The sequence below is a fragment of the Athene cunicularia genome, assembly GCF_003259725.1.
Source record: "Athene cunicularia isolate RWA chromosome 1 unlocalized genomic scaffold, athCun1 chr1_part1, whole genome shotgun sequence".
NCBI lineage: Eukaryota > Metazoa > Chordata > Aves > Strigiformes > Strigidae > Athene > Athene cunicularia.
Window position 1 is genome coordinate 3,791,611 of NW_020799091.1, and position 9,302 is coordinate 3,800,912.

A 9,302-nucleotide genomic window follows, 5' to 3' on the forward strand; every position below is an offset into this window, starting at 1 on the left:
CACTGAACCCAGAGCAATGTCTCCCTTTATCCAACCATGTAGTAAAATAAATCATCGAGGGGATATCTCCCCTCCCTCCCCAACCAAAACCAGACGAGTAATTTTAGTCTCTTCCCTCAATGATTCTTCCCTATCCTTTAAAATCAGGACCTCTTGGGAATAAAAAAAGGAAACTATGAAGTTAACTTGTGCACCTCTCTTTGCCTTTTCCCCCTTCCCCTGCCAAAGACCAGCCTGAGAACCTCTTTCCACACTGAAGATCCTCTTTCTCCACCAAAACATGACATTTTTTCTCCAAATCACACAAACAAATGACAAGATAAACTGAAATTCTCCCCTTGTAAAGATGTGCACACATGCACGCACGTATGTACGGGAAGGGAGGGTGAGGCACAGAGGCAGGAGTCCCTGCAGAGATACAGTACATCTCCGTGCAGCAATTCCCAATTCTGGTGATTTTTCAGCAATAAAAGGGGGAAAAACTGAAACAGATTTTCTGCAGAAGTGCAGACCCCCTTCCCAGAGGGGTCCAGTGCAGAGCAACGGTCCCACTGTCTGGGTGAAGCACAACCCAGGTAGCATTTCCACGTGCCTGGGAAACGCCTGGCCACACACCGCGACCTCACGCTCCCCTCCCCGTCCCCAAACCCGCTGGAAACCACCACAGACCCTCATTTTCCTTGCCCATGTGCTGGCTTGGGAGTCACATCCTTAAGGGATCATGGCAGTGGGGAATCCTTATGGCCACAAAACAGCCCGCACCAGCAAGGACTGATCCATCAGAGTGGCACAGGCTGGGAGCTGGGAACTGAGCAGGGAAGGGCAGCTCGCAATGGCCACAAACCAGCAAATTCCTACAGCATTGTCACACAGGCAAAGCCAAGCGAGCTGCTTTGAAGGCTTGTCTCGCTGCAAAACAGTGCAACAGAGACGCGTCTTCCTACCTTTATGCCTTCACACACACACGCACCATACTAAAAAAATAAATAAATAAATATATACACACACACACACACACACTCCTTGCTTTTTGACTGTGATTTGCAGTAACAGTTGCTGGTTGTATTAAATCAGAATTCTTCTGTCAGAAGAACCATGAACCCGAAGGTGGGATACAGGGGAAATTGTGTGATTGCTCTGTCAATGCAAAATCTCCTGAGATTTCTTTGGTTTTAATCCCATTCTACAAATCCTGCAATGTTGTATTGCTTTGATGCAGCTTTGTGGGATTCTCATTAATTGTATTCACTTTTGTTTCCAGGAAGCTTGAGATTTCATCATCTGCTAACATATGCTGAAATGCATGTGTCAGTTTTATAATAAAATTCCAATATATAAAGATATCTATAAAACACACAAACACAAAATTAGTTTGTAACAAAATCTCAAGTTACCTGTTTATTAGGGAAAGGCAAAGCTGGTAGTGCTGTCAATTATGGGAAGAGCGAGGCAGCTTTAATAATAAAACAGCATTCGTGGTTTCTCATAACTATACTAAGCAAATTGTTTGGGCTGAAAATTTCCATGCCAGCTGTCTGCCTCAGGCTGAAGTTTTTTGGAAAATTTCAGTCAAAACAGTTCAGCAAATTCTGAGAACAAGGCTAGGGAAAAATATGTTGTTTTACCCATGTTAAAAAAATGCCTTCAGCCTTCTCTCTAAAACCTCCTCTGGGATCTCTAGGACTTTAGAGGAGGACTTGAAATTTGCCTGGGAGAGAACTGGTTTTCTTTTAATGAATTTTGTGTGAAACTGTGTGAATTTGGCCAAGTTTAGACATCTTTGATAAAAACACTGTTGCTACATGCTACTGGGTGCATTTGTACACATTTGTCAGCTTCCACCACTTAAATTTCCACCTGTGTGGGACAAAACAAGATGCTTTTTGCTGTGGGATGTGCCAGGTCTGCATCCAAGTATCAGAACTGAAATCAGAGATGCTCTCGGGTGCTCGGCATGGTCCCTAGCTGGATGGAGCTGTATGAGGTTGGGGTGAGAGACCTGCAGGAGCAGGGATTAGAGGGGTGAAAATGGGATTACAGAAAAGTGCTGGAAGAGGTAGGAGATCAGAAGATTAGACTGAGAGGGATGGATGGGGAGGGATCTGTTTAGGGGAGCAGAGTACTCTGTTAAACCAAGCAATGATGATCTGTTAATTTAAGCCATTGACCCATACAAATACCAAAATGATGTAATGTGACAAAACTACTAGCTTTTGCAAGACTTAAAAAAACCCCAAACAAACCCAAAACCAAAGACAAGACAAAGAGACCAATAATAAGATTAAAAAGTATATATTGGAGACCCAGAAGTTAAGAAGAAAACACAATGGAAGTTGCCTTAATCAAACATCATCACTATGAAGCAGTCGTTATTCACAACAACAGAAAAAAAAAAAAAAAAGAGTTTTATCCAAGCTAGCCTGGAGACAAAGCAGTGAGAATGAGGAGTAGAAGATGAGGTTTCTCATCCCTGTCTCACCCACTGCAGAGTTGGAAGGTTTGTATTGACTAAGCAGAGGACCAAGGAATGAGGACAAATGTGTTTCAGATTAAGGCAGCCAAACGATGCTCAAGACTGTGGGCAATGTTGGGCAAGCCACTTCAACCCAACATTTCCTAACTGTGTCAAAGTTAAGTGTGTTGCAACCTCTGTATCATCATCTCGATAGCTCAGAGTCTGATCTGGTTACATGTCAAACGCCCCCAACAGCAATTAAAGGCCGTGTGAACTTTGCGTTAGCCCCGTGAGTAACCCCCGATCACAGCTCGGTTTGCAGCAACGCATCCTGAGATAAGTTCTTGAGTTTGTTCTCTGCTTTCTAGCACAAAAAACCTGTGCCAATGCCAAAATGCTGATCACACCTTAAACTCAGTCCCACAAAGGGCAATCTTCTAGAAATAGCAGCGTTTGCTTGTTCCCGGCTGACAGGATCTGGGCTGCACCAAGCCCAACCACCCAACGCCGTGTGTATCAACAAGCGGGGAGCAAATTCCAGCACCTCTCACGCTCCATCAGTTTTTCCAAACACTTCTGGCAGTGACTTCTGAAGGCATTTTGACTAACCAAACTCTCCCTTCCTAATCTTCATTACATTACATAGGCAAGGACGAAGAGGCAGTTCAACAGGAATTGGCAGAATACGGAAACATTTCCATTATCAAATTTAAGAGTTCGATTAATTTATAAGATCGGGTGATTTAAATCCTGGGGATCCAAGTGGACAAGTTTGTTTACAACTTGGTGGCCTCCAGGACTCTGCTTTCATGAGGACAGACTGTACTTGAAGACACTCCCGCTCAGGAAACAAACTGGCTTCTCTTTCCCTCCATACAGCATGGTATAGAACACAGACCCAATATTCCCCACAAGGCACAGCCCTAGACTGAAAGTTTTAAGCAATTTTAAGGTTTTCAGGGCACTTACTGGAGTTTGTGGAAGAAAAGACAAAGCCTGCGAGCCCTTATTGCATACATAACACGGGGCTGAAATAGTAAAATAAGATTTAATCCTTCTGTTTTCTAACTTTTCCTTGTTTGATCAACCTCCGGAATACTTTGAAGACTCACTGTGTGCAAACAAATGAGCAGGCAAGTGATACAGCTTCTACTCAGTGTTTAAAGAGGAAACAGTACTGAATAATCACCTAAAACCTAAGTCAATGGGCAGCGAGACATGTCCTGCTTTCACGTTTGTTCTTCTGCCTGGGTACTGTATCTCCTACTAGTGCCTTAGTGGTTGTTACTGAGGCAAAGCAGGATTCTGGACTGCAGTGGTTTTCCTACTTCACTGAAGCCGGAGGAGATATCGGTGAGATTTATTTGAATCACCCCCATTTAAATGGACTGATAAATGCAGTTCAGAAAGCTCCTCCACCTAAACTGACCATCAGCAACTCCTCTCCTCTTTTTCCCTCTTCACCCCACTTTTTTTAAGGAGGACATCCTAGAAAGCAAGTTGTGCTTGGAATAGGAAATTTAACTGTCAGCCCTGTTCCGTTTCATGGTGCATCTTCGTCTTTCCAGCTGCTAACACACTGGAAGAACATAGATTTTCATGTCTGCTGCTTTCACGGACATCTTTACATTTTAAAAAAACAAAAGATCACCTCTACTGATACCCAACAGGACAATGTGCAATGAAGTTTGAATCCCCCTACAGCACAAAAAGCTTCATTCACAGCAATTTGGTATAAAAGTATAAGGGTTTCAGTGAGCAAGCCTCAAACTTCCCAAGAAATTTGAACTTTCTGTAAGAAACTCCCCAAAGCCAAGGAAACGTGCCCTCCTATTCAGATTTCAACTCTGCCTTTAAAGAGGTTCCAGGAAGAGTGATTCAGGACAGCTGGCAAAAAAAAAAAAAAAAAAAAAAAAAAAAAAAAAAAAAAGTGTATTTCTAGGAAAAGTATTGGACTATCAGCGCAGCGATGGTGAAATGGCACAGAGGAATGCAAATCATATGTTTATTCCCGAGTAAAAATAGAAGTCCTACAGCCACTCTACAGCACCACTCTTCAAGCTATGCTGATAGAGTTAAGATATAAAATTTCTCCATGATTCTTCTTCCTTTTAATCTCCGGCAAAGAGGATATACATGTATATTTATATTTTTAAAAATATTTCATTACAAGACGTTTTCTCTAAAACATATTTGTCAAGGATCCATGAATACCCAATTCACTGGCAAGTGGTGCACGTTACTCTGTCAAAGTGCCCAGCAATGCCAATCTGTCAGTTCAAAGCAGAAACAGAATATTTTAGCTTTTAGTTACAATAAGCTGAGTTGATAGACGTTGTAACAGGGCAGGTAAGAGCGAGTCTTTAAATCTGAATTGACATTGATTTACATAGTTTCATTTCTTTGAATCAAATCTGAGAGAGAGAGAGTTTCAAACTGCTTCACTTTTTGATATTACAATTACACATTTCTTAAACACAGAAGAGTTTGCGTTTAAAAAAGAAAATAAAAGACTCAAGTGCCTACAGAGATAAGATAAAAAGAGAAAGTGATGTTAAAGAATATATCAAACGAGCAAGTTTCTGTTTATTCATCTTTTTAATTCTTCATTTTCCCCCCATAAATTTTTAAAACCACCTTGATTTCAAACCCTAGTAAGAAATCACATATGTCATGCAACGCTCCTCCTGCCAAATCTCTCTCATTGTGGTATTACTGCAATATTTGTAACTTTTGATCTGGAAACATCAAGTTACGTAAGATCACAGTTCTGCTCCTTGCAAGGATGTGATTCTGTCAGAAAATGAACCAGTGAAGCGGGAGCTCGAACAGAACTGGAAATGACTTTCCCAGAGAAAAGGTAGTTTTTCTTAAGCATCCCAACTATTTTCAAGTGCGAGAACTCAATGTTTTATTCTCCTGAGCAGAGAAATGGTGAACGACCAGGTTAAAAATAATCAGAGCGGGCTCTTAATTGGAATAGTGCACATGTTGTAGAGGGAATGAAATAACATTTTAGTTATTATGCACTCCAGGAAACCAATCAAATAAAAGCAAAAAAAAAAAAATTCCTCGCTTTGTAAAAAACAAAAGAGAACAACACTTTCTCTTGACAGTATACTATCCCCTCACCAAAACAAAAGGAAGGCATCTAATTTAAATGAGTCAAGGAAAATAATTAAGCAACAAGGACTTCAAAACCCCAGTCTTAGCGTAAATCTCACTCCTTCCCCCAGATCCACTGAACCCAGAGCAATGTCTCCCTTTATCCAACCATGTAGTAAAATAAATCATCGAGGGGATATCTCCCCTCCCTCCCCAACCAAAACCAGACGAGTAATTTTAGTCTCTTCCCTCAATGATTCTTCCCTATCCTTTAAAATCAGGACCTCTTGGGAATAAAAAAAGGAAACTATGAAGTTAACTTGTGCACCTCTCTTTGCCTTTTCCCCCTTCCCCTGCCAAAGACCAGCCTGAGAACCTCTTTCCACACTGAAGATCCTCTTTCTCCACCAAAACATGACATTTTTTCTCCAAATCACACAAACAAATGACAAGATAAACTGAAATTCTCCCCTTGTAAAGATGTGCACACATGCACGCACGTATGTACGGGAAGGGAGGGTGAGGCACAGAGGCAGGAGTCCCTGCAGAGATACAGTACATCTCCGTGCAGCAATTCCCAATTCTGGTGATTTTTCAGCAATAAAAGGGGGAAAAACTGAAACAGATTTTCTGCAGAAGTGCAGACCCCCTTCCCAGAGGGGTCCAGTGCAGAGCAACGGTCCCACTGTCTGGGTGAAGCACAACCCAGGTAGCATTTCCACGTGCCTGGGAAACGCCTGGCCACACACCGCGACCTCACGCTCCCCTCCCCGTCCCCAAACCCGCTGGAAACCACCACAGACCCTCATTTTCCTTGCCCATGTGCTGGCTTGGGAGTCACATCCTTAAGGGATCATGGCAGTGGGGAATCCTTATGGCCACAAAACAGCTCGCACCAGCAAGGACTGATCCATCAGAGTGGCACAGGCTGGGAGCTGGGAACTGAGCAGGGAAGGGCAGCTCGCAATGGCCACAAACCAGCAAATTCCTACAGCATTGTCACACAGGCAAAGCCAAGCGAGCTGCTTTGAAGGCTTGTCTCGCTGCAAAACAGTGCAACAGAGACGCGTCTTCCTACCTTTATGCCTTCACACACACACGCACCATACTAAAAAAATAAATAAATAAATATATACACACACACACACACACACTCCTTGCTTTTTCCACCCAAGCCTATAAAAGTGCTACAGGCTGAGACACTAAGTGGGAGGCGCCTGGCTCTGAAGGGGCCAATGAAATAAATTAAATACAAATCACTGGCTCAGCCCCAGCTTCCCCCAGCAAACCGGGGAGATGTTGGGGTGGCTGGTGGCCGATACCCTGCCCTTGCCGGCCCCAGCGTGCAGCTGGCATACGCGGGCTGATGGCATAGTGCAGGGTAAATCTTGGGTTTTGCAGGCACATATGGCGCACATGTTGGGAGCAGAGCACTTTCCATAGGAGGGGAGGGGCCACCCTACTAGTAAGCAATTTTATTAGGGTCAGTGAAGCAGAAAGAAATTGGGTTGGGATAGACTGGGATCTGCCAAGTTCCCCTGCCCAAGCTCCTGAGCCCCAGAGCAAGGAGCAGCACACTAACAACTTGCCAGGCTGCAGCAGAAGTTTACCTATAAAAAGCGCACAGACAACTTCCAACTTCAGAGCTTTGCTCTCATTTTCTCATTTTCTGTCCCAAAAAAAAAAAAAAAAAAAAAAAAAAAGCAGCTGTAAATTCAGACTGCACTGCAAAAAGTTAAGAAGGAAGATGGGGTGGAGAGATTATTTTATGGTTTGATTCAGGGTTTTGCTGTTTGTTTGGTTTTTTTTTTATCATAAAGAACTGAACTTTCCTGTAAGAGCCATGAGCAAATGCATTCAAGACGCAGAAAGGTCTTGTCTATCTAGTCAATAACTATTTAGCTAGCTCTGTTTTGGCTGTATGAAAAACATATTTCAGACTCTATATCCCATAAGACAAGGCATAAATATGTTTGGTAGGTTTGGTGGGGTTTTTTTGGGGGGGTGCGTGGTTTTTGGTTTTTTTTTTTTTTTTAATCATGTGCTTAGATGGTTGTAAACACTGAATTTCTAAGCATGGTCATGGTAAGAATGAGTAAATACATACTGTTTCATTAATACTTTAAGCTTTTATTTTTAATTATTTTTTAAAGCTTTGACATGCCTTAACTACCACTTATTTCAAAGTAAACTATCCCAGATAATTTAGAAAACAAAAAAAATCAAAACATCTACCAGGAAATAAATGTCCTTTGGCAGCAGCCAATTTTATGTTCAGCAGCCAAAATTTGTATTTCAGAAAGCAAATTGCTTTGAATGTGAGCACGAGTCTGAACCACTGCATTTCTCCCAGGCACTCCAGCATCTTTTCTGAAACGCCACACTATTTGGGAGAGCTTTTAAGACTGGCAGGGCACGGCTGGAAGCAGGGCTTTAACATTTAATGCCTAAGAAACAGAATTGTCCCTCAAGTTGCAGTCAAGCGCATTTTTTTCTTATTTTTGTTGGAGACAAACCCACCCTCCCGTGGAAAATGGGAGACCCCTTCCCCATCCCTGAGTCTCTCACAGATCCGAATGTAAACAGACCCCCCCACACACACACAGACACACTCCCACCCTGCAGCAGGACATGGGAACGGGGCGGAGGGTTCAGACAGAGCAAAAGGAGCTTTGTGCAGCTCAGAAATACCGAGGCACTTTTTTTTTTTTTTTTTTCCCTTCGTCTCTCCCCCCCCCACTTTCCTCGCTTTTACTATTACATAAATAACACCGATTGATCTTAAAGCTGCATCCTTGCTCCAGTGCCTCTATATCTGCACTGATGCCTCCCCCCCCAGCACAGCCGCACCGCTCGGGGTGCAGAGGGAAGGGGTGGGGGGTGGGGGGTGGATGGGAAAAGCCACCCCAAACATACCCTGGAGCAAGGTCTTGCCAGGCTGAGGGTGCCTGGTCCCCACCGCCCCAGCCAAGAGCTTCCAGCAGCATCTTTGCCTCCTGCTGAATTTGCTGCAAACTGTGCGCGGAGGGAGCAGCAGGGCTAGGATGCGAGGGGAAGAAAAGCAATCTGGGCAGAGGGAAGGATATTGGGGAGGAAAAACCAGGGATTCAGGGAGCTTCTCCCCAGCCCCAGCCCGTGTGCCTGTCTGCTTGGTGGGAAGAGGAAAGGGGGAAGGGAAAACTGGAGGGAGGCGATCGAACAAATGCACTTTTCAGAGCAAAAAGCCGAGCTTACCATGTCTGCAGGCGTCCCCCCACCGAAATGCCACTTATGTGTCCAGCGATCCCAAAGTGGGCAACTACAGCCAGGCACCGGAGCTCATCTCAGCAGGCAGCTCGGCAATACACCACCGCCACCCCCAAAAATAAAAATCAAAATAAATTTAAAAGCAAACAAACAAACAAAAAAATAGAAGGACCGGTCCAGCTTCTTTCCTGGCAGGAATCGTCCCTGGTAGGACTGCCCAAAATAAGCAGCTGCAATCCAAAGGCTTTATTTAAAGCTTCCCCCCTCCTCCTCCTCCTCTCCTTGCCTCGCTCTCTCTCTCCCTCTCTCTGTTACACACAGAGAGAAAGAGAGACACACACAGGTTACATGAATGGGAGGCAGGAGCCGGCGCTCCCGGGCTGGGAATGACAGACACACATGGGCCGGCTGCTGCGCACCGCCGGCGGCTCGGCTAGGCTCGGCTCGGCTAGGCTCGGCTCGGCTAGGCTCGGCTTGGCTCGGCTCGGCTAGGCTC

General features: G+C 44.2%; 1 protein-coding gene across 7 annotated transcripts in view; it reads right to left on the reverse strand.

The window, feature by feature from the left end:
- Positions 1–9,101, reverse strand: part of TENM4 (teneurin transmembrane protein 4) — a 601,633-nt gene extending 592,532 nt beyond the window's left edge. For 6 of the 7 annotated variants that reach the window (XM_026843650.1, XM_026843624.1, XM_026843595.1 and 3 more), the window contains exon 1: positions 8,795–9,101. The gene's annotated coding sequence lies outside the window, so the exon portion shown is untranslated. Of the gene's footprint in view, positions 1–8,476; positions 8,534–8,794 lie in introns of those variants that run through there. The other variant, XM_026843600.1, reaches the window with a different exon arrangement.
- Between the last annotated feature and the right edge of the window lie 201 nt (positions 9,102–9,302).